The sequence below is a fragment of the Lissotriton helveticus genome, chromosome 1_1 (genome assembly GCF_964261635.1).
Source record: "Lissotriton helveticus chromosome 1_1, aLisHel1.1, whole genome shotgun sequence".
NCBI lineage: Eukaryota > Metazoa > Chordata > Amphibia > Caudata > Salamandridae > Lissotriton > Lissotriton helveticus.
The window spans coordinates 250,227,820-250,250,639 of NC_136057.1; the positions used below are offsets into that span (position 1 = coordinate 250,227,820).

General features: G+C 39.3%; 1 protein-coding gene across 1 annotated transcript in view; it reads right to left on the reverse strand.

The window, feature by feature from the left end:
• The window catches only part of LOC144761651 (glycine N-phenylacetyltransferase-like), a 214,712-nt gene that overhangs the window by 172,686 nt on the left and 19,206 nt on the right, over window positions 1-22,820 (reverse strand). The gene's annotated exons all lie outside the window — the stretch shown is intronic.

Sequence of the window (22,820 nt, forward strand, 5' to 3'; positions counted from 1 at the left end):
CTTTAAGGAGTTCTGAATTCTGATTTGTTATGTTGTATGGGTTTTTTAAACACAATCATTTTGATTGTGTTTTTTTTTCCCCGCTGTTATATGATGAATACCTTCAAGTCACTGTTTTAGTGAAATTTGATACATTCTGAGAACAGCAAAAATAAACCATTTAACATGTATAATTAATTCTGTTCTGTTTGCATTTATGATGTACATGTAGAACTGTGTAGGAGGCATGGAGAAGGTGAGGCTTCTGTAAGTGTCAAAGTTGTTGCATACAGTGCTCATATTCTACGTAGTCTTTTATATTTCACTTTTATTACTTTCACTGTTTCTGACTGATCTAAATTTTTTTTTAAAAAAGAACAGTAAGTATAAGGGAAGGAAACAGACAGTTATGTTAAAAGAAAGACAGCTATAGGGAATAAACTAGGGATACTGTTACCCGCAATCCTCTGCTGATGATGTCACTGAGCATGTCATGAATGATGTAATATGTGACATCATCAGCAGTGGATTACGGGTAATAGTATCTCTAGTTTACTCCCCTATAGCTGTCTTTCTTTTAACATAACTGTCTGTTTTCTTCCCTTATACGTACTGTTCTTTTTTTTAAAAAAATTGTTTTGGCTCGCTTCCGGTTCGCGTACCGGCGAGCGAACTGGGAAGCGAACTAAGAGAAATAGAGGTTGGCACAGTTTTATATTTTTTTTTGTTTTTTTTCGGAGGGGGCAACGAAAACGATTCATTGTAAAGGGCTCAACAGGAGCAACAAAAAAAAAAAAGAATTTATTATTTGGGGCGTTTCGTACAAACTTGCATATGATAGTCAATAGCTCTGTTGATCAGAGTGATGCTACTTTCTCTGTAGCAAATGAATCCACTGCAATGTACGCAGACTTGTTTTACTTCACCAAATCTCATTTGTATATTTGGCACCATCTCCCTGCCCTCTGGTCCCGTTACTTCCGGTACAACAGATCTTCTGGCCATAATAGGGAGATTATCTAGGTCGTTACGAAACTGTGCAGCACTGTAGTTGTTAGGATGCCACCTAGTCATATGGCGATGCATTGTGTAGTTTCCGAAACTGTATTTTTTGTCGGTCCCTCTGGACAGTCTATCTTGACATATAAGGCAAGTTACGTATCTTGCATTTACTTTTTTCTGACCTTTGGGAATTTAAAAAAATTGCCAAATGAAGTTTTCTTTCCGGTGAGACGTCCTGGGCTGCTCAGGCAAAAACTGCCTCTCTTCCTGCTCTTCCTCCTCTTCCTCTTCTTCCTCTTCTTGCTGAATTATAACTTCAGCAGGTGGTCCACTCTTCCTTGGATGTGGTGGAGGTGGTGGGGAAGCACCAGCTGAAGCTACTAAAGAAGCCATTGCTCACTGGTAACAAAGGGTCTTTCTCTCACAATGATGAAAGTCAGAGTGAGGAAAGAAGGAGGGATTTTCATCATTTGGGAAAAACAATAGTTCTCAACCAATGAAAAGTGTTCATTTTAGATTATATGACCTAGTCTTACATCATTAGGAAACCAAAAGTGAAATGAACCAATGAAAAGTGTTATTACCAAGTCACATGACCTGCTGTGTTTACGTTACGCGCTTTGCACCGCCTCCCGGTTTGCTTCCAGAAACCTGCGCTTTGCGCCTCCATAAGCGTACCAGTTCGCTAACGTAGCACGTCATATGACGTATCACGCGACAACGCGAAACGTCATGCGGACGGGAGGCGTCACGATGTTGTTTTCTAACGCGGCAGTTGCGGTAAAGGAACGTTTACCGGCTCGCGGTCTATTTCGCGGCATCAAGGTCAGGTAACGGGAAGCTTCCCGATTCGCGAAGCGGGAACGAAGAAAAAAAATATATTACATTTTTTTTTTATTAATAAACATATAAAATATATTTTTGGATTTAAAGAAGAATACATTTTACAGCTACAGATATTAGCTGTTAAAAAACCAATGAAATTCACTGAAAAAACCATAGGTTATAGACCATATATAGTTAGGAATTAGCATTTACAAAACCTTGAAAATTCACTGAAAAAACCATAGGTTATAGACCATATATAGTTAGGAATTAGCATTTAGAAAACCTTATTTTACTCACACAAAACCATTGAAATTCCATATATAGTTAGTTGCAATAACTATATATCGCGCACCCGCAATCCACTGCTGATGATGTCACATATTACATCATTCATGACATGGTCAGTGACATCACTGATGACATCACTGATGACATCTCAAATGACATCACTGATGACATCACTGATGACATCTCAAATGACATCACTGATGACATCATGACACACCAATACCTGTTACTACATACGCACTCACTGATTCCTACGTCTACACACACATTCACTCATTCACCCATACAATCACTCATACATACAGTCACTCATTATTACAACACTATCATATGCACTCATACACCTATGCAGACAGTCACACACTGCCACTCATCCATGGAGTTACTCACACACCAAGTCAGTCCTGTAAAGAATCAATCACACTTCCATTTCCTCATCTATACAGTTAAACACAGAACACCATACTTCAGTGACATCACTGATGACATCACTAATGACATCTCAAATGACATCACTGATGACATCTCAAATGACATCACTGATGACATCATGACACACCAATACCAGTTACTACATACGCACTCACTGATTCCTACGTCTACACACACATTCACTCATTCACCCATACAATCACTCATACATACAGTCACTCATTATTACAACACTATCATATGCACTCATACACCTAGTCAGTCCTGTGAAGAATCAATCACACTTCGATTTCCTCATCTATAGTTAAACACAGAACACCATACTTTTCACACATATACTAACACATACTTACTCTCTTATACAATCACTGATACAAGTACACATTGATATGCACAGAGTCACACACCTCCCAGCCAGCCACACACACACTCAGTCTTCCATACATCCACTCATTCTTCAATATGTAAAACGTATTTAAACGTTACAAAAACACACAGACACTAGATGATGTCATCAGTGATGTCATTTGAGATGTCATCAGTGATGTCATCAGTGATGTCACTGACCATGTCATGAATGATGTAATATGTGACATCATCAGCAGTGGATTGCGGGTGCGCGATATATAGTTAGTGCAACTAACTATATATGGAATTTCAATGGTTTTGTGTGAGTAAAATAAGGTTTTCTAAATGCTAATTCCTAACTATATATGGTCTATAACCTATGGTTTTTTCAGTGAATTTTCAAGGTTTTGTAAATGCTAATTCCTAACTATATATGGTCTATAACCTATGTTTTTTTCAGTGAATATATATATATATTTATATATATATATATATATTTATTTATATATGTGTGTATATATATATATATATATATATATATATATATATATATATTCACATTCCAAACAAGGGTCCTTCCGGGATCGTCTCCCGTCGTCAGGTGGCGCGTTATTCGGCGGACCCCACCGCCGAGTTTTATTATCAAAGTTCCAAATTTGCTGATAAGCAATGCGCGCACTCGGTAGTATGGATGTAGTAATTTTTTTCCTTGGCAAACGTTCCGCGTTTCGGCACAGAATTGCCTTGATCACACGTTAACCAAAACTGGCATTATGGCACTTTTAAATAACGTTTCAAACAACCAAGCATGACTAAACAGCAAAGAGGTGACTTCTACACATTTGCTAAACCCAGTACATTTTGATGGTAAATACGTCGGCCATTTTGTAGTGTGACCTTATGCATAGAAACACATGATGGACCCAATTTCTACAGAAATATACTCAATTCCATGAAAACAGGCATAAAAAGAACAAAAATATTAGCATAATGTTCTGCATAGTTAGATAAACACTAGAATTCGTTATTAAGGCAAGTGCCACATAAACCAAAATTCACTTGATTCTGTCAGATCTCCAGATCAGGAGATACACTACACCCCCTGTGTGTTTTGTTTTCGGGAGGTAATTATAAGTCACCAATTCATCTATTAGAGGTTTGAGTTTCTTTCAAAACAGTCCATAGATCACACATTACATTAAATCTAGTGAAAATAAAACAGGCTCACAATAATTTCTTTCGGACTAGTGCCTTAAAGCCAAAAGCTGTCTCTGTTCATGGTTTATATCAGATTATCTGATTTCTGTGTCGATCTTTTGTGAAGAACACACTAATGGCCAGTACAATTCGGTCTCCTTTGTTAGAAACTAAAATAAGAATTTAAGCCAAATAATGTCAAAAAGTGCAAAGAAGTGAAAGTCTTATCTCTAAGTAGTGCAGTGATCTTCTTTTGAATCGTAGTTGAAAAAAGTGGGGAAGAGTGAAGTGCACAGAAGGTGAATTCTCCCTTTCTTTTTTCTCCTGAAAGAAACATATAGACATACTAATAAAAATTGTTTTCTATTTGATTAAAACATTATACAACAAGATATCAGATTCTAGTCTAATTACAGTACATGAACGACGTGTGGCTGCTACAAATTACAACAGGCTCGGATAATGACACTATTGCCAGCAAAGTCACATACTAGCTACTACAAGAAAACCCTTCCTCTAGATTATTCCTCGTGGAGGTGAGTTGCTAACTCCTCATCCAGATTGTGTCCCCCCGGGAATCTAGTTTCCAGTTCCATGATCCATTTGGATTCCCTCTTTCTGAGAGCCAGGTCACGATTGCCTCCTCTTCTACCAATATGGACCTGTTCAAGTGCAAAGAATCTCAGCAAAGAATTATCCGATTGATGAGATTCTTGAAAGTGTCGCGACTGAGACCACTCAAGCTCAAGCAGAGGAGAGGAAAATACCAACAAAAAACCAGTGGGAACCAAACGAGGTGGTTACAAGAAGAGGAGATATCCTGGGATCCTCACCCTCTGCCTGGGACGACTCCTGGTGGCCCCCCGCCCTGGGCAGCGCACCCAAACCAACTGACCACGCACGCAACCTGGGCTTCATCCTGGACTCCACCCTCTCCATGACCAGACAAGTCAACGCCGTCTCCTCGTCGTGCTTCAACATCCTGCGAATGCTGCGCAAGATCTTCCGATGGATCCCCACCGAGACCAGGAAGACGGTCACCCAGGCCCTCGTCACCAGCCGTCTGGACTACGGTAACTCCCTCTACGCCGGAACCACCGCCAAACTCCAGAAGAGACTCCATTGGATCCAGAACACCTCAGCACGACTCATCCTGGACATCCCCCGCCACAGCCACATCTCCGGACACCTGAGAGACCTGCACTGGCTCCCGGTCAACAAGAGAATCACCTTCCGGCTCCTCACCCACGCACACAAAGCCCTACACAACCAAGGACCAGGATACCTCAACAGCCGCCTCAACTTCTACGTTCCCACGCGCCAGCTTCGATCGACCAGCCACGCCCTCGCCGCCGTCCCCCGCATCCGAAGAGCCACCACAGGAGGAAGGTCCTTCTCCTACCTGGCCGCCAAGACTTGGAACTCCCTTCCGACCCACCTCCGCCTGACCCAGGACCACCTCGCCTTCAGGAAGCAGCTCAAGACCTGGCTGTTCGAGCAGTAGCGGACCCCCCCCCAGCGCCTTGAGACCCTCCGGGTGAGTAGTGCGCTATACAAATGCTCTGATTGATTGATTGATGGATGAACAAATGGTAAATAAAACGCGACAGAGACGACTCAAGCTCAAGCAGAGGAGAGGAAAATACCAACTAAAAACCAGTGGGAACCAAACGAGGTGGTTACAAGAAGAGGAGATAATGATGGATGAACAAATGGTAAATAAAACAATCATTAACTTGTCATCCAGAACATTGACTATCAAAGAAAAAAGAACTCTCTGCTTGGGACTTACGTTTTGCCCTACTGAACTATTTGATTATGCTAACACTAGGGTGGATATTTTTAAATTCATTCGTAAACTTAAATTAACTAAATGGCATGCATTGAGCACCAAGAAACTGATATCCACCACGGGCAGTGAAGAAGTTACACCAGAACTCACTGTAGAAGATGTATATATACTGCAAACAGTGTATTCTCTAGGAGACATTTCACCTGATAGGGAACATGAACAACAACTTATAGGTCTCAGAGAAACAAGAACGGATAGGGCGGCAGGTACTACTTTTAGACCTAAATCAGTCTTCTACCCTACACTACCCCATGACTCGATAGATTCTTTCCACGAGGTGGTCACTAGGGAGCTTACTAAACTCAAACATACACGCCCCAGGTTAAGAAAAGGCGAGATTAACTTGACAAAAGAACAGAATAGGTTTATCTTTTCCTTGGCGCAAGACAAAAGTGTTGTTCTCCATCCCTCAGATAAGGGCGCGAACATTGTCCTATGGGGAAGAGACATGTATGTTAAAGAAGCCCTTTTCCAACTAGAAGGAGGTAGATTCTATGCCAAAAGTTCCATGAATGAATACAACACAAGCATTTTGGAAACTTGGGAAAAACTGAGCGAATGGTATACCGAGGGCCTGCTTTCATGGCATGAATTTCGTTTTCTCAAAAGAGATTACCCCAAACTTCCCATCTTCTACCTTCTCCCGAAGGTTCACAAGAACTATAGCGAACCACCTGGTAGACCTATAGTGTCAACTATTGGAAGCATAAACGAAAATGTGTCTAAATATATAGACCATTTTTTGAGAGACCATGTGTGCCAACTGCCTTCATATACGAGAGACACCACAGGCTTCCTTAATAAGATACAGGACATCCAATGGGCAGAGGGCTCTCTGCTTATTACTATGGATGTCAGTGCCTTGTACACTATAATTGATCCTGTACAAGGTTTGGAAGCTAGCTATCTTTTTTTGAAGAGCAGGGAAATAGGCTATCTTGAGCACACTCGCATGATAGTGGAAATGATGAAACTATGTCTGAAAAATAACATTTTTATGTTTGATGGGACCGTATACAGACAAGTACGTGGCACAGCCATGGGTTCATCATTTGCACCAAGTTTTGCCAATCTTTTTCTAGGAAAATGGGAGGAGGAGATCAGAAATGATGAGAGCTTAGCGGAGGGGTTTGCCAAAGTCAGCTGTTGGAGGAGATATATTGACGATCTCTTTGTGATATGGAGTGGAACGAAAGATGAGGCAGAAACATTCATTAAGAAGTTAAATAACAACATATATAACATACAGCTCACCCATACCATAAGCGACAAAAATATTGAGTTTTTGGAGACTACCATAGAGATTTTTTAAGGAATCCTGATCTCTACATTACATAGGAAAGAGACGGCTGGTAATAGCCTACTACATGCCCTGAGCGCTCACCCTGAACCATTAAAGTGGAGTATCCCCTACGGGGAATTGTTAAGGGCAAAAAGGATCTGTAGTAACATCGAGAGTTTTACTCAGGAACAAAATAACATGCTCAAAAGATTCAGAGAGAGAGGTTATCCCGAGTGGGTACTCGAGAAAGCAGTTAAAAAGGTTTCAGAAGTAGAAAGATCAAAAACCTTACAAGCCAAAACGAATGAAGGAAATGAAGGAGAAAATCCGATCAGAATAATTACCACTTTCAACCAGAGATCTAACCAAGTCCGTAAAATTTTGGCTGATAACTGGAAAATCTTGCGAACTGATCATGTGATAGGTACCCGGTTGGAAGCAAGGCCTAAAATCACCTACAGAAAAGGCAAAAGTCTTAGAGATCTTTTAGTGAGAGGTGACATAACAGATACCAAACAACATATTCAAGGCCTCAAGGGTTTTTATCCGTGTGGTCACTGCAGAGCGTGTACAACAAGCTTTATGGTGAAGGAGATAGAAATTCCAGGACGCCATAAGAAATATGAGATCAAACAGTTCCTTACCTGCAATTCCAACTTTGTTGTCTACGTACTGGAATGTCCGTGTAGACTCAAGTACGTAGGCAGTACAAGATGCATGGTAAAGAAACGTATCCAAGAACACCTTAGAGCAGTGACACACTCTGATATTCGTTACCTCGTAGCAAGACACTTTCAAGAATCTCATCAATCGGATAATTCTTTGCTGAGATTCTTTGCACTTGAAAAGGTCCATATTGGTAGAAGAGGAGGCAATCGTGACCTGGCTCTCAGAAAGAGGGAATCCAAATGGATCATGGTACTGGAAACTAGATTCCCGGGGGGACACAATCTGGATGAGGAGTTAGCAACTCACCTCCACGAGGAATAATCTAGAGGAAGGGTTTTCTTGTAGGAGCTAGTATGTGACTTTGCTGGCAATAGTATCCTTATCCGAGCCTGTTGTAATTTGTAGCAGCCACACCTCGTTCATGTACTGTAATTAGACTAGTTTAGAATCTGATATCCTGTTGTATAATGTTTTAATCACATAGAAAACAATTGTTAATAGTATGTCTATATGTTTCTTTCAGGAGAAAAAAGAAAGGGAGAATTCACCTTCTGTGCACTTCACTCTTCCCCACTTTTTTCAACTACGATTCAAAAGAAGATCACTGCACTACTTAGAGATAAGACTTTCACTTCTTTGCACTTTTTGACATTATTTGGCTTACATTCTTATTTTAGTTTCTAACAAAGGAGACCGAATTGTACTGGCCATTAGTGTGTTCTTCACAAAAGATCGACCCAGAAATCAGATAAACTGATATAAACCATGAACAGAGACAGCTTTTGGCTCTAAGGCACTAGTCCGAGAGAAATTATTGTGAGCCTGTTTTATTTTCACTAGATTTAATGTAATGTGTGATCTATGGACTGTTTTGAAAGAAACTCAAACCCTTACCAGATGAATTGGTGACTTATAATTACCTCCCGAAAACAAAACACACAGGGGGTGTAGTGTATCTCCTGATCTGGAGATCTGACAGAATCAAGTGAATTTTGGTTTATGTGGCACTTGCCTTAATAACAAATACTATTGTTTATCTAAAATTTTGGCTGATAACTGGAAAATCTTGCGAACTGATCATGTGATAGGTACCCGGTTGGAAGCAAGGCCTAAAATCACCTACAGAAAAGGCAAAAGTCTTAGAGATCTTTTAGTGAGAGGTGACATAACAGATACCAAACAACATATTCAAGGCCTCAAGGGTTTTTATCCGTGCGGTCACTGCAGAGCATGTACAACAACCTTTATGGTGAAGGAGATAGAAATTCCAAGACGCCATAAGAAATATGAGATCAAACAGTTCCTTACCTGCAATTCCAACTTTGTTGTCTACGTACTGGAATGTCCGTGTAGACTCAAGTACGTAGGCAGTACAAGATGCATGGTAAAGAAACTTATCCAAGAACACCTTAGAGCAGTGACACACTCTGATATTCGTTACCTCGTAGCAAGACACTTTCAAGAATCTCATCAATCGGATAATTCTTTGCTGAGATTCTTTGCACTTGAAAAGGTCCATATTGGTAGAAGAGGAGGCAATCATGACCTGGCTCTCAGAAAGAGGGAATCCAAATGGATCATGGAACTGGAAACTAGATTCCCGGGGGACACAATCTGGATGAGGAGTTAGCAACTCACCTCCACGAGGAATAATCTAGAGGAAGGGTTTTCTTGTAGTAGCTAGTATGTGACTTTGCTGGCAATAGTGTCCTTATCCGAGCCTGTTGTAATTTGTAGCAGCCACACGTCGTTCATGTACTGTAATTAGACTAGTTTAGAATCTGATATCCTGTTGTATAATGTTTTAATCACATAGAAAACAATTTTTTATAGTATGTCTATATGTTTCTTTCAGGAGAAAAAAGAAAGGGAGAATTCACCTTCTGTGCACTTCACTCTTCCCCACTTTTTTCAACTACGATTCAAAAGAAGATCACTGCACTACTTAGAGATAAGACTTTCACTTCTTTGCACTTTTTGACATTATTTGGCTTAAATTCTTATTTTATTTTCTAACAAAGAAGACCGAATTGTACTGGCCATTAGTGTGTTCTTCACAAAAGATCGACCCAGAAATCAGATAATCTGATATAAACCATGAACAGAGACAGCTTTTGGCTCTAAGGCACTAGTCCGAGAGAAATTATTGTGAGCCTGTTTTATTTTCACTAGATTTAATGTAATGTGTGATCTATGGACTGTTTTGAAAGAAACTCAAACCCTTACCAGATGAATTGGTGACTTATAATTACCTCCCGAAATCAAAACACACAGGGGGTGTAGTGTATCTCCTGATCTGGAGATCTGACAGAATCAAGTGAATTTTGGTTTATGTGGCACTTGCCTTAATAACGAATACTATTGTTTATCTAACTATGCAGAACATTATGCTAATATTTTTGTTCTTTTTATGCCTGTTTTCATGGAATTGAGTATATTTCTGTAGAAATTGGGTCCATCATGTGTTTCTATGCATAAGGTGACACTACAAAATGGCCGACGTATTTACCATCAAAGTGTACTGGGTTTAGCAAATGTGTAGAAGTCACCTCTTTGCTGTTTAGTCATGCTTGGTTGTTTGAAACTTTATTTAAAAGTGCCATAATGCCAGTTTTGGTTAACGTGTGATCAAGGCAATTCTGTGCAGAAACGCGTAACGTTTGCCAAGGAATAAAATTACTACATCCATACTCCCGAGTGCGCGTATTGCTTATCAGCAAATTTAGAACTTTGATATATATATATATATATATATATATATATATATATATATATATATATATATATTACCTACTGGCGGTCGCCAGTAGGTATATATAGTTAGGATTTTTTCCCTATGGGATTTTTGAAAATTCTATGTCTAATAACTTTGGCGTTTGTGGACGGAATTGGCTGAAATTTTCAAGAAAATTGAACATTTTGTTTCTGAGCAGCCCCTGAAAATTTGGGGGGGGGTTCGTGAAGGGAGGGCCGAGAAAAAAGGGGGTCCCAAAACGTGTTTTTCCAATGTTAATTTCCATAGGGCGGTTGGCCTCACTTTTAGCCCGAACGGCTGAATGGATTTGCACGAAACTTGGCAAAATTGTAGGGACTGTTAGCCCGATGTGCCTTTGCTAGGTCTCAATATATGTGCTCCAGTGGATTTTGAGAAATTAACGTTCAAAAAAAGATATATATCTGTAAGCGCGCTCTGGGCAGCGCTCCGGTTCGCGTACTGTACGCGTAACGGAACTTCGCGAGGCGAAGCTGATTGGCTCTCTGGTGTCTGTCAACATTCTAAACAGTCCGGAGCGGCCGCCATCTTGTCTCTCGGTAGGATCGAGAGACAAGAGGAGGCCAAAACAAAGGGGGAAATGACCATAAGTGGGCATAGTAGATCCTCCCTGACCCCCTAGGTTTGATGTGGAGGCTTTAAAAGGGCCCCGCAGGGCAAAAAAATTTAGTTTTTTTGCGTGGGCAGCGCCCGGTTCGCGAACCGGGAAGCGTTCTGGGGAGCGTACTATAAGGAAAAAAGAATGATAGACTTTTCAAATACTGTATGTTAATTGATTGTTGGTTTTGTTGATTATTTTTTAATTTCTTTATTTTTTAAGCAATTATTTATTATTGTGATTGTGTTTCAAAATTTAATAAACTTTCTAACATTTCACTGTCTGAAATGTCATTATTTTCATTGAACATAGTTTGTAATCTCTGAGGGTGTAAAATGTCCTCATTTTGAAGGAGGTCATCTACTGCTTGCACACATTGCAGTAGTTCTTGGTCCCAAGTTTCATCCATAAATTCTATATAATTTGGATCAATTATATCTTGGCTGCTCTCTTGCAGGACAATTTGAAATGAAACTTTGTGTTCGCCTTCCATTTTGCCTGAAATTTGGATAAAAAAAATATATATTAGTAGAGATAGGGCACTGTTGGGATTATTTTAGATAGGCAGTTTTTATCAGTGAATTTATCTTTGGGCAGTGTATAGTATCAGAGTGGAAGTAGGAATATAAAAAAGTGTATGTCATTTAACGTAAGTAATTTCATAATTATACAAGAGAAGCCTAACTCCATCCATAACTATAACAGAGAAGTCTATCTAAATCTATAACTACTACAGAGGGATAGTATATAACTATCAGAAAAAGTTTACCATATTAACTGATAGTGCACAATATACTTCAGTTTTTAAAATAACAACTTACCTTTACAAAGAAGTTGAAGTGATTAGTGAAAATCCAATTGAAATGTACACCAGGAAGTAGTAGTCAAAATGGCTGTGTTTCATTCTCTTCCTTTATATATATTCAGGTATATAACCAATCAAATGTCAGGTAAAAAAAGTAGAAAATGAAAGTAACATTTTCATTGGTTGTCAATTCCAACACTTCAGATGTGTTGTGTGAGGTAATTTACCTCACGGTATTTAGAGAGGTCTACAGGCTAAATGGCTAAATGGAATTTCAATCAAATTTGTGAAAATGATAGGGATTGGTATGTAGTATGAGGTAATCTATATTTGGTGAAAGTGTCTCCAGTCGTTTTTCTGTAAATTACTTTCCCACCTTTTTTGATGGAGCGCTTCCCGGGGAGCGACCCGGTACGCGAACTGGCGAGCGCCCCGGTACGCGAACCTGAAGCGTTACGGGAGTCCACCATTTTGTGTTTCGGTCGAATTAAGATACAAGATGGAGGGCAACTAATGTTTAGAATGGGTAGAAGGGGGCACGGTAGACTTATCTTGACCCCCTAGGTTTTGTGAGGGTGGCTGAGGAGGCCCATATGTGCGAAAAAAAAACATTTTTTTAAAAAATTTCGCGAGGTTAGCTTCCGGTTCGCGTACCGGGTAGCGCCCCGGGGAGCGTACTTTGTTGAAAATTAGTGAAAAAAGTTAGAGTAAAATAATAATTGTGAGTGATCAGATGTAGGGTAGCTCTGAGAAGAGCTTTTGGGTTTATGGTACATTTAGGTACTTATAAGTAGGTACCAATGCACAGTCTTAAATTCAGAATGAAAATTCTGTTGCCCTCATCTGAGAAGTGAACTCCATCTCCTCTGTAGATATCTTGCATGTAGTAACGCAAGTTATTGTTGTACACAGAGCCCATTCCATGGTCTCTCATGTAAGCTGAAACAGATTTGTTTACATGCTTCCTCGACTTCTCAATTTGTGGACAAAATTGGTTCGACCACCTCCATTTCTGTCTTTGGCATATATTTGAATATACCAAGGCAGTCTGAGGAAAAAGTGCCATTAATTGCTCAAAGGTGTCCTTTAAAAGCATTTCCAGACCTACCCCAGTCAAAGTGCCCAAGTCATTACCTCCACAGTGCACAATTAACAGGTCAGGTTTTGGCAAATGCATAAAGGTTTTCACCAATGGTATCAATTGGTGACATTTTAATCCTCTGTGGCCAAACCACTTAATTTCCACATCTTGTAAATTGAGGTTAGGTAAATTTCTGTTATAAGCATGCCTTTGAGCCCAGTAGATGTAACTATGTCCAACAATCCAGACAGAAAACATGGTGAGAAGAGGTTGTGCTGCAGTCAGATGAAGTGTGGCAATGAAATAGCAGTTGAAAAAATAAGAGTTTAAAATGAAAAAAACTGTGGAGTTTCTGTGTTAATGAAGCAGTAACAGTGATTGGTGGATTTTGATTGCTGAAAACAGAAAGTTAGGGTGCATGGATGAGTTCTTTGAAAGATGTATTTTGAGTGGTCAATAAAAAATAATTAAATGAAAGATTGCACTGGATATGCAGGTGCACTGAGAGTTCAGAGTTCAATTGAAACATTGTTGTGTGAACTTGCAAACACCAGAGGTCTTCCAAGAGGTGGTTGCTATGCAAAAAAGGCAGAGAGGGCAGAGGGGGGAAGGGTTTTGATTTGAAAAAAGTGAGGGAAGAGTTTTGATTGGGTGACATGAGAGATATGTGTGAAGAATTACAGCATTTCTGTGCTTTTGATAGCTGCAGACTCTGGAGTGCATACCTTTTGCTCTGCTAAAGACAAAGTGGTGTGTTTCTGAGACTGTTTTGAAACTCATAAAGTATTTGCTAAGGTGAGAAAAGATTTATTTAATTTAGATAGAGAATAGTGTGCTTTAAGGAGAAAATTATGAAGAAAGTTGTGTTTTTAAAATGTTGCTTTGCCTCAAGTGATTTACAAATAGATTTTGTTTCTTTGAGAAAATGTAATTGGAGAAAATGTGAAGTAATAGTACTGACAGGGTGTTTTTGTGCATAGGAGCTGTGGAGTGTTTTCAAATTATGACTTGAAAATCGTTTTTGAGGAAAAGGAATGGTTTTAAAATTTATGACAAGGACATAATGGTGTATGCTTCTTTATAAGGCCTTTCAGTGTCTCTGATGTTATTTTTCCCATTTTAATGTAAGACCTTTCCCTGTGGAGCAAATTGCTTGTAAATATGCTCCCACCTGTGCATGGCAAATTTAGATTTTGATTGCTTGCATTACATAGCCATGTAAAAAGTGACCCAAACATGCTGCAAAGGCAATCAAAAAACGCTTTCATGTGTCTTAAGGACATTTTAAGTCATTTCCCCATGTGGAGTGTTTTCAAATTATGACTTGAAAATCGTTTTTGAGGAAAAGGAATGGTTTTAAAATTTATGACAAGGACATAATGGTGTATGCTTCTTTATAAGGCATTTCAGTGTTTCTGATGTTATTTTTCCCATATTAAATTAAAAGACTTTTCCCCGTGGAGCAAATTCCTTGTAAATATGCTCCCACCTGTGCATGGTAAATTTAGATTTTGATTGTTTGCATTACATAGCCATGTAAAAAGTGACCCAAACATGCTGCAAAGGCAATCAAAAAACGATTTCATGTGTCTTAAGGACATTTTAAGTCATTTCCCCATGTGGAGTGTTTTCAAATTATGACTTGAAAATCGTTTTTGGGGAAAAGGAATGGTTTTAAAATTTATGACAAGGACATAATGGTGTATGCTTCTTTATAAGGCATTTCAGTGTCTCTGATGTTATTTTTCCCATATTAAATTAAAAGACCTTTCCCCGTGGAGCAAATTCCTTGTAAATATGCTCCCACCTGTGCATGGTAAATTTAGATTTTGACTGTTTGAGTTACATAGCCATGTTAAAAGTGACCCAAAAACGTTGCAAAGGCTTTAAAAAAACACTTTCATGTGTCTTAAGGACATTTTAAGTAATTTCCCCGTGGGCAGTGTTTTCAAATTATGACTTGAAAATCGTTTTTGAGGTAAAGGAATGTTTTTAAAATTTATGTGCGCCATATGCCCCCAAATTTCTTTTTCAGGGGTGCAGCAGGGTGTTCTTGAGACACCCCTGCACCCTTGGAAAAATTCCTAATTTGCGATGAGCTAATTGCTAATCGCAAATTGCACCTTCATTGCTATGGGCCTCCTGGCCCATGGAAATTAATGGGTAATTTGCAATTAGCTCATCGCAAATTAGGAATGGTAAAGAATCGCTATTTATTCCTTAAAATTCGCTATTTAGGAAATGCAAAATAGCTTGATGATACATATGGCGGTTCATCTCTAACAAGATAAGAAGCTTAGGGATAGATTTATGATGACTGGCGCAATGAGGTGGACATCACTTACTTCATTGGTAGGCCTTTACATGTATTATCTCCTCTGTATTCTTCAACAAGCGTAACTTTGATCTGCAACTCGGAGTAGGCCTCACCTTAAACAAACCTCTGGATAGGCCACACCTTATCGTCATCCTGAATTAATCATTTAAAATGGTAGGGACAGATTTATGATAGGTGTATGCCTCTTTTGCGCCACTGTGCGTCACCTTTCTGATGCAGCGGCGGTGCAAAAGATTTGCTATGAGGCGACAAAATTACAAATTGATGCATTTAGGCAGATGTGTCATGCTGTAAAAAAAACGTGCCACATGAAACCGATGCAGCAGTGATGCAAAAGATGTACCATGTTGCAAGACAGGCCTCACTTGGGGCCATATGTATCAAGCTAATTAGCATTCGCAAAGGCCGAAATTCTGTGAATTTCGGCCTTTGCGAATGCTAATTAGACAAATGGTATGTATCAAACAAGTTTGATGCAAAATAAGGAATAGCAAAATTTGCTATTCCTTATTTTGCGATTGCACTTAAGGATTTGCAAATTTTGCGATTCCTTAAATGCAATGTATCAAACAAAAAATATACAAAAAATGCCATTAAGGATTTGCAAATTACCACCAACTTCTAGTTGGTGGTAATTTGCGAATTCTTTTCAAAAAGCTTTTTTTCCAAAAAACAAAAGGTGGCATATGACGCCCATACATGCCCTTAGGGCATGTATCTGCGCCATATGCCCCCAAATTTTTTATTCAGGGGTGCAGCAGGGTGTTCTTGAGACACCCCTGCACCCTTGGAAAAATTCCTAATTTGCGATGAGCTAATTGCTAATCGCAAATTGCACCTTCATTCCTATGGGCCTCCTGGCCCATGGAAATGAATGGGTAATTTGCAATTAGCAATTTGCTCATCGCAAATTAGGAATGGTAAAGAATCGCTATTTATTCCTTAAAATTCGCTATTTAGGAAATGCAAAATAGTTTGATGATACATATGGCGGTTCATCTCTAACAAGATAAGAAGCTTAGGGATAGATTTATGATGACTGGCGCAATGAGGTGGACATCACTTACTTCATTGGTAGGCCTTTACATCTATTATCTCCTCTGTATTCTTCAACAAGCGTAACTTTGATCTGCAACCCTGAGTAGGCCTCACCTTAAACAAACCTCTGGATAGGCCACACCTTATCGTCATCCTGAATTAATCATTTAAAATGCTAGGGACAGATTTATGATAGGTGTATGCCTCTTTTGCGCCACTGTGCGTCACTTTTGTGATGCAGCGGCGGTGCAAAAGATTTGCTATGAGGCGACAAAATTACAAATTGATGCATTTAGGCAGATGTGTCATGCTGTAAAAAAAACGTGCCACATGAAACCGATGCAGCAGTGATGCAAAAGATGCACCATGTTGCAAGACAGGCCTCACTTGGGGCCATATGTATCAAGCTAATTAGCATTCGCAAAGGCTGAAATTCTGTGAATTTCGGCCTTTGTGAATGCTAATTAGACAAATGGTATGTATCAAACAAGTTTGATGCAAAATAAGGAATAGCAAAATTTGCTATTCCTTATTTTGCGATTGCACTTAAGGATTTGCAAATTTTGCGATTCCTTAAATGCAATGTATCAAACAAAAAATATGCAAAAAATGCCATTAAGGATTTGCAAATTACCACCAACTTCTAGTTGGTGGTAATTTGCGAATTCTTTTCAAAAAGCTTTTTTTCCAAAAAACAAAAGGTGCCATATGACGCCCATACATGCCCTTAGGGCATGTATGTGCGCCATATGCCCCCAAATTTCTTTTTCAGGGGTGCAGCAGGGTGTTCTTGAGACACCCCTGCACCCTTGGAAAAATTCCTAATTTGCGATGAGCTAATTGCTAATCGCAAATTGCACCTTCATTCCTATGGGCCTCCTGGCCCATGGAAATGAATGGGTAATTTGCAATTAGCAATTTGCTCATCGCAAATTAGGAATGGTAAAGAATCGCTATTTATTCCTTAAAATTCGCTATTTAGGAAATGCAAAATAGTTTGATGATACATATGGCGGTTCATCTCTAACAAGATAAGAAGCTTAGGGATAGATTTATGATGACTGGCGCATCACCAGGGATGTGCCAGTCATCCTGCGCCGCTGTTCCGCCACCCATGGTGTGCTGCATTTACAATGCGGCGCACCATCGGGCAAAAAAAACACAGATGCGTGACGCATCTGTGCCGTAAAGGTGGCGCATTGCTGGAGTTGTATCGCAAGTGCGATGCAGCTCCAGCAAGGCTCAGGGGTGCCCCATCTCCACAATGCTGCGTGAAGACCTATGCCTGCTTCAAGCAGGCGCAGGGTTTTGACGCAGCTTTGTCCTATCTGATTGTAAATGCGGCACACCATGGGTGGCAGAGCAGCGGTGCACGTTAACTGGTGCATCCCTGGGGATGTGCCAGTTAACATAAATCTGCCCCTTTACATTTAAGTATGTGCAGGGGACACAGAGTCGGTGAGGCTTATCCAAGGTTAAGAAGAGATGAGTCCTGTTCACTGCAAAATTGGACATAGGCTTCACCTCCTCAGCATCGCTGGACATGGCTAAATAATAGCTGCAAAATGTTACTCTTGTTAAACAATTTTACTATTATAATCTCTGAGATTTGTCTCTTACTCTGCAACATCTCATTGTTGTTATCTTTCTTTAAAGATAAAGACAACATCAACATGAGCGACAATCAGCAATCAGTTGATTTCGACCTCATCATTGAACTCGTAATTGAAACATCAGTGGATGTTGATCCCTTGGATGATTTAAATCCTGAGGATGAAGAAGAACGTGATGAGGATGCAGATTTGTCAGAATTGTATGACATAGGATGGGAAGCTGACGTGCTTGAGCCTATGGAACTATAAACATTTATTTAAAAAAATTATAATAAATAAAAAGTAAAAATGTAAACCGTTTAATTTAAAAATAAAGACACCTTCAAAAACAGGTTATGTGTAGTGTCTGCAATAAAATATTAAAATATGCTCATAAAATTAGATCAGATTCACATATAAAACAGCACAGGTAAAATGAATATAAATTCCATTTCTTTTCTGCTATTTCTGTATTCTAAATTTGCCAAGCACTAAAAAATCTTCTATGTAAAAATGTCGAGTAGTGTGTTAAGGTTTTTGATGACTGTTATTGATTTACTGTTGGGTAATAGTGGTTAATAACATTTTTTATTATATTTTACCACAGATTCAACTGCAGATCATTTCAAGATTTCAGCATGCCAACCAAAGAAAGACTGGGAAAGGCTGCAAAACGTCAAAGACAGCAGGTCAATGAAAAAAAGCAGCAGTCCTCTAACAAAAAGATTTGTCAAGTCACCAAGAAAGCACCGGGTAAGAGTACAAAAACATTCATAAGAAATATCTGTAGTAAAAAAAATATTACTACAGAAAATGTTTCAGTCCAGAAAAAGAGAAGCAATTCAAACGGAAAGGAAAGGCCAATGAAAAATGTTACTGCTAGAGCAAGAGATAACTCTGTGCATGATAGTAGAAGGAAACAACAGTTTAGGGACATTCGTAAACGAATGTTCCGCAACAGGATAATTGGCAATTTGTTAAAAAATATTAAGAAAGGTCAACAGAAAGTGGTTTTTTATAAGAGAAAAAAAATAGTTGAGAAAGTTATTGATCAGGCATTTGAAATTAAACGTAAGTTATTTATTTTGATAATCAATAGAATTAGGAAGCTAAACAAGGCAATTTATGATTTCAAAAGAAATAGTAGATGGAAGAGAATAGTTAATCGTAGTAATTTTTGTGAAGTTTTTTCTGGAGAATGGATGCATAGTTCAAGCTGTGAGGCATTTTTTAATGAGGAGAGTTATTTCCAGGATAATGATTTGGTGCATGCAGTTGACACCAGTGGTCGAGCTTATGAAGTGAAAGATGGTTGTCCAGTTGAAAAAGAAAAACTTGTGACAACAGAGATTGAAGAGGTGTTAGGTAATGAGGTTTTAGGAAGACGTCCTAAGGGTCCTGTGTACACCTGGAAGTGTAGTAGTATTTGCAGTGTGCGACAGGATTCCATCAATTTGCTTTGTGATTTTGTATGGTCATTTAATAAGAAAAGTTTGAAGCAGAAAATGAAGTTGTTGCAAGAATTAGATCCTTGCAGAGTGAGAGAAGTGACAGGTTTGCATGGTCATTCACTGGCTTGTCTTTCCAGGAGAGTATGCCAGAGTGTTTTTCATCATTTCAGGATGCTAGCAGTGCATCATAATAAAGTGAGGAAATTAGTTAGAATTTTGTATTATGCTAAGAGTCCAGCAATTATGCTTAAACAATTATGCACTGCTCTTTTGCATGGTTCTGAAATAGATGTGAAGAATATATGTGAAGAAATTGAGTTTTGTTACTTTGGAAGTAAAGAGGAGAATGTTGAAATTGACCCAGAAGAACAGGGTAATGTGGAGGACAGTGTACAGGTTTCCAGTACAGATAATTTCCAGAGGGAAATTGCGACGTTTGAGGTGAAATCAAGTGAGAGGCCAAATTTCACTTGTGTGTGTTGTCGACGCACTTATTATAAGAATCAGACTAATTTAGTGGATTTATATGCAAAAAGTGAAAGGGAAAATAATAGTGAATGGAAGGATTTCACAACATACTTGATGGTAGAAAATTGTTTTGATTTGGGATTGGATCAACGTGTGTGTACTTATTGTTGTAACAAATTAAATCAAAACCAGATGCCTGCTAGAGCAGTTCATAATAATCTGGAATTGGTTGAGATTCCTTCTAAATTGAAGGATTTAAATACTTATGAATCTATTTTGATTCACAGTATCCATCCCCTTCAGGCTATTGTAAGAATGGAGCCAAAGACAGGGAAATTGCCTCCATCAGATTTACAGAGAGGATTAAAGGGAAGAGTTGTTTATTTGCCTCTAGATTTGAAGAAAAACATTAACACAATTGGAGTAGAAAAAGTGGAAGAGGAACCTCTGGTTATCTTAGTTAATAGGGTTCCGACAAAGAATAAGAAAATATGGCAAGATTTAGTGGATGTTAGGAAAGTTAAAAAGGCAACATTGTATTTGAAAAAAAAAATACTATAAGAATGTATATGTTGCAGAAGAGGTAGTAAGTGAGGAAGAGGATAGCGATTTGTGTGCTGGTCAAATCGAGAAAGTATAACCCTGTACTAGTGAAGAAATATATGAACATTATAGTGTTCATCCTTTGCATTCCAAGGAAGTCATGGGGAATGCTATTGAGTTGTTTCAAATGAAACAAGCCAAAGGGAGTCCCATTAGTGTTTGGGAGGAAAGTTTGGAAGCTCGGTGTTTCCCACAGCTTTTTCCAACAGGTCAGGGAGGAAGATGTGATGAGCGACCTCATCAAATTCCTGCTTCTGAATACCGGACTTTGCGATTGTATGCAGGAGATGCTAGGTTTCGACAATGCATTCCCTATTTGTTTCATCTCCTGTTTGAAAGCGATCTGTCTGGACTGTCATATGCAGTGAACCGCATCTTGAAAAGTGGTATACACATGCAAAACATCTCGGCAAGTGACTTTATGGATAAAGTCAATGTCCAAGACAGTATTTTGGATTCTCACCTGATTAATCTCATGGCGTGTCAGCGTGGTACTAATGAGTACTGGTACCGTCGTCATGGTGATTTAAAATGTATGCTGAGGAACTTAGGAACTCCCACATTGTTCCTCACTCTGAGCTGTGCCGAGTATGGCTGGGAAGACTTACTTGAATTTCTACGAGAGGCAAATGCAAACATCGAAAACATCGAATTCAAGACACCCGGAGAACTGTGCTCTTTGGATCCAGTCAATGTATGCAGGTACTTCAATCATAGATTTGAAGCTATGATGTCTTTCATCATGAATAAGAAGAATCCACCTCTTGGAGAGGTGTTGGATTTCTTCTGGAGAAAGGAGTACCAAGCAAGAGGTGCTCCTCATATACATATGCTGCTGTGGATCAAGGATGCACCTAAATTTGGAACGGATCCAGAAGACTCAGTGATGAGTTTCATACAACAGTATTCTACGTGTGCTGTTCCAAACGCAAAGGAGAAGAAAAGCCTAAGAGAAAAAGTTCTACGTTTCCAAAGCCATCGATGTGGAAAGTACTGTCGTCGTAAATTCCGAAACAAGGACAAGTTCTACACCAAATGTCGTTTCGGCTTTCCACGACCGGTGATTTCTAAAGGAAGAGTAAACAGTTTGATGTCTTCGCTGCGACATAATGTGATGAAGAAATCACCTAAAAACACATACAATTTGAAGAGGAACGAAGAGTCTAAGTACATCAACGACTACAACCCGGTGATTTTGTCCATGTGGAATGCTAACATGGATATACAGTTTGTGGCTGATAACTGTATGGCTGTGGCTCGGTATGTGACATCTTACATCACCAAAAAAGAGAAGACAGAATTGAAGGATATGTGGGAGGACATTTCCCATGAAAAGAGCCTCAGCAAGAAGTTGTACAGTTTCAGTCTGAAGATGTTGTCGCATCGAGAAATCGGAGCTTACGAATGTTCTGACCGGTTGTCTTCAGCAAGTCTCTATGCCAAGTCCAGGAGTATCGTTTGGGCGAGTCTTGGTCTTGCTGCAACGCATAATCGAGTTCTGAAACCTGTGCGGGAAATTGAGTATTTGGCGGAAAAGGAGCCAAACAGTACCGACATTTTGAAGACCAACATGTTGGATACATATTATCCAAATCGAAGCAGTCACCTCGAGAATGTTTGTCTGTATGAGGTTCTTCAAAATTACATATTCAAGAGGAACATCAAAGAAGATACTGAGAAAGGAGTGTATGCTGTAATAGGAAGTGAGGGATGTCTGGTCAAGCAAAGAAAAAGCCACTTGGTAAACCATCGAAAATTGAGTGGCGAATCTCCTGAAAAAAATGAGTTTTTCTATTTAGCACTTTTGCAACTTTTCAAGCCTTGGCGTGCAGAAGAGGAACTGCTTGGAGATTTCCTCTGTTACAAAGACTCTTTCAATGCTGCCAAGGAGACCAAAGAATGTCCTGCTTTTCCCAAATATGTAGAAATGTTGAATGCGGAAATTGAGCAGGAAGCAACGATTGCAGCCGAGATTGCCAGAGACAGTTCTCAGGACAGTCAGAGTTCTGCTTCATTGAGTCAGGATCCACTAGGAGGACCTGTTATCGAAAATGAAGCTGCCACTGCTATGAATGAAGTGGAAAGAGCCATGGCACATGCTCAGGAGGATGCGGTTAACTTAGAAGAGTTGGAAAGACAACTCAACGTTGAGCAGAGGAAAATATATGACGAAGTTACCATGCAAATTGATCATGG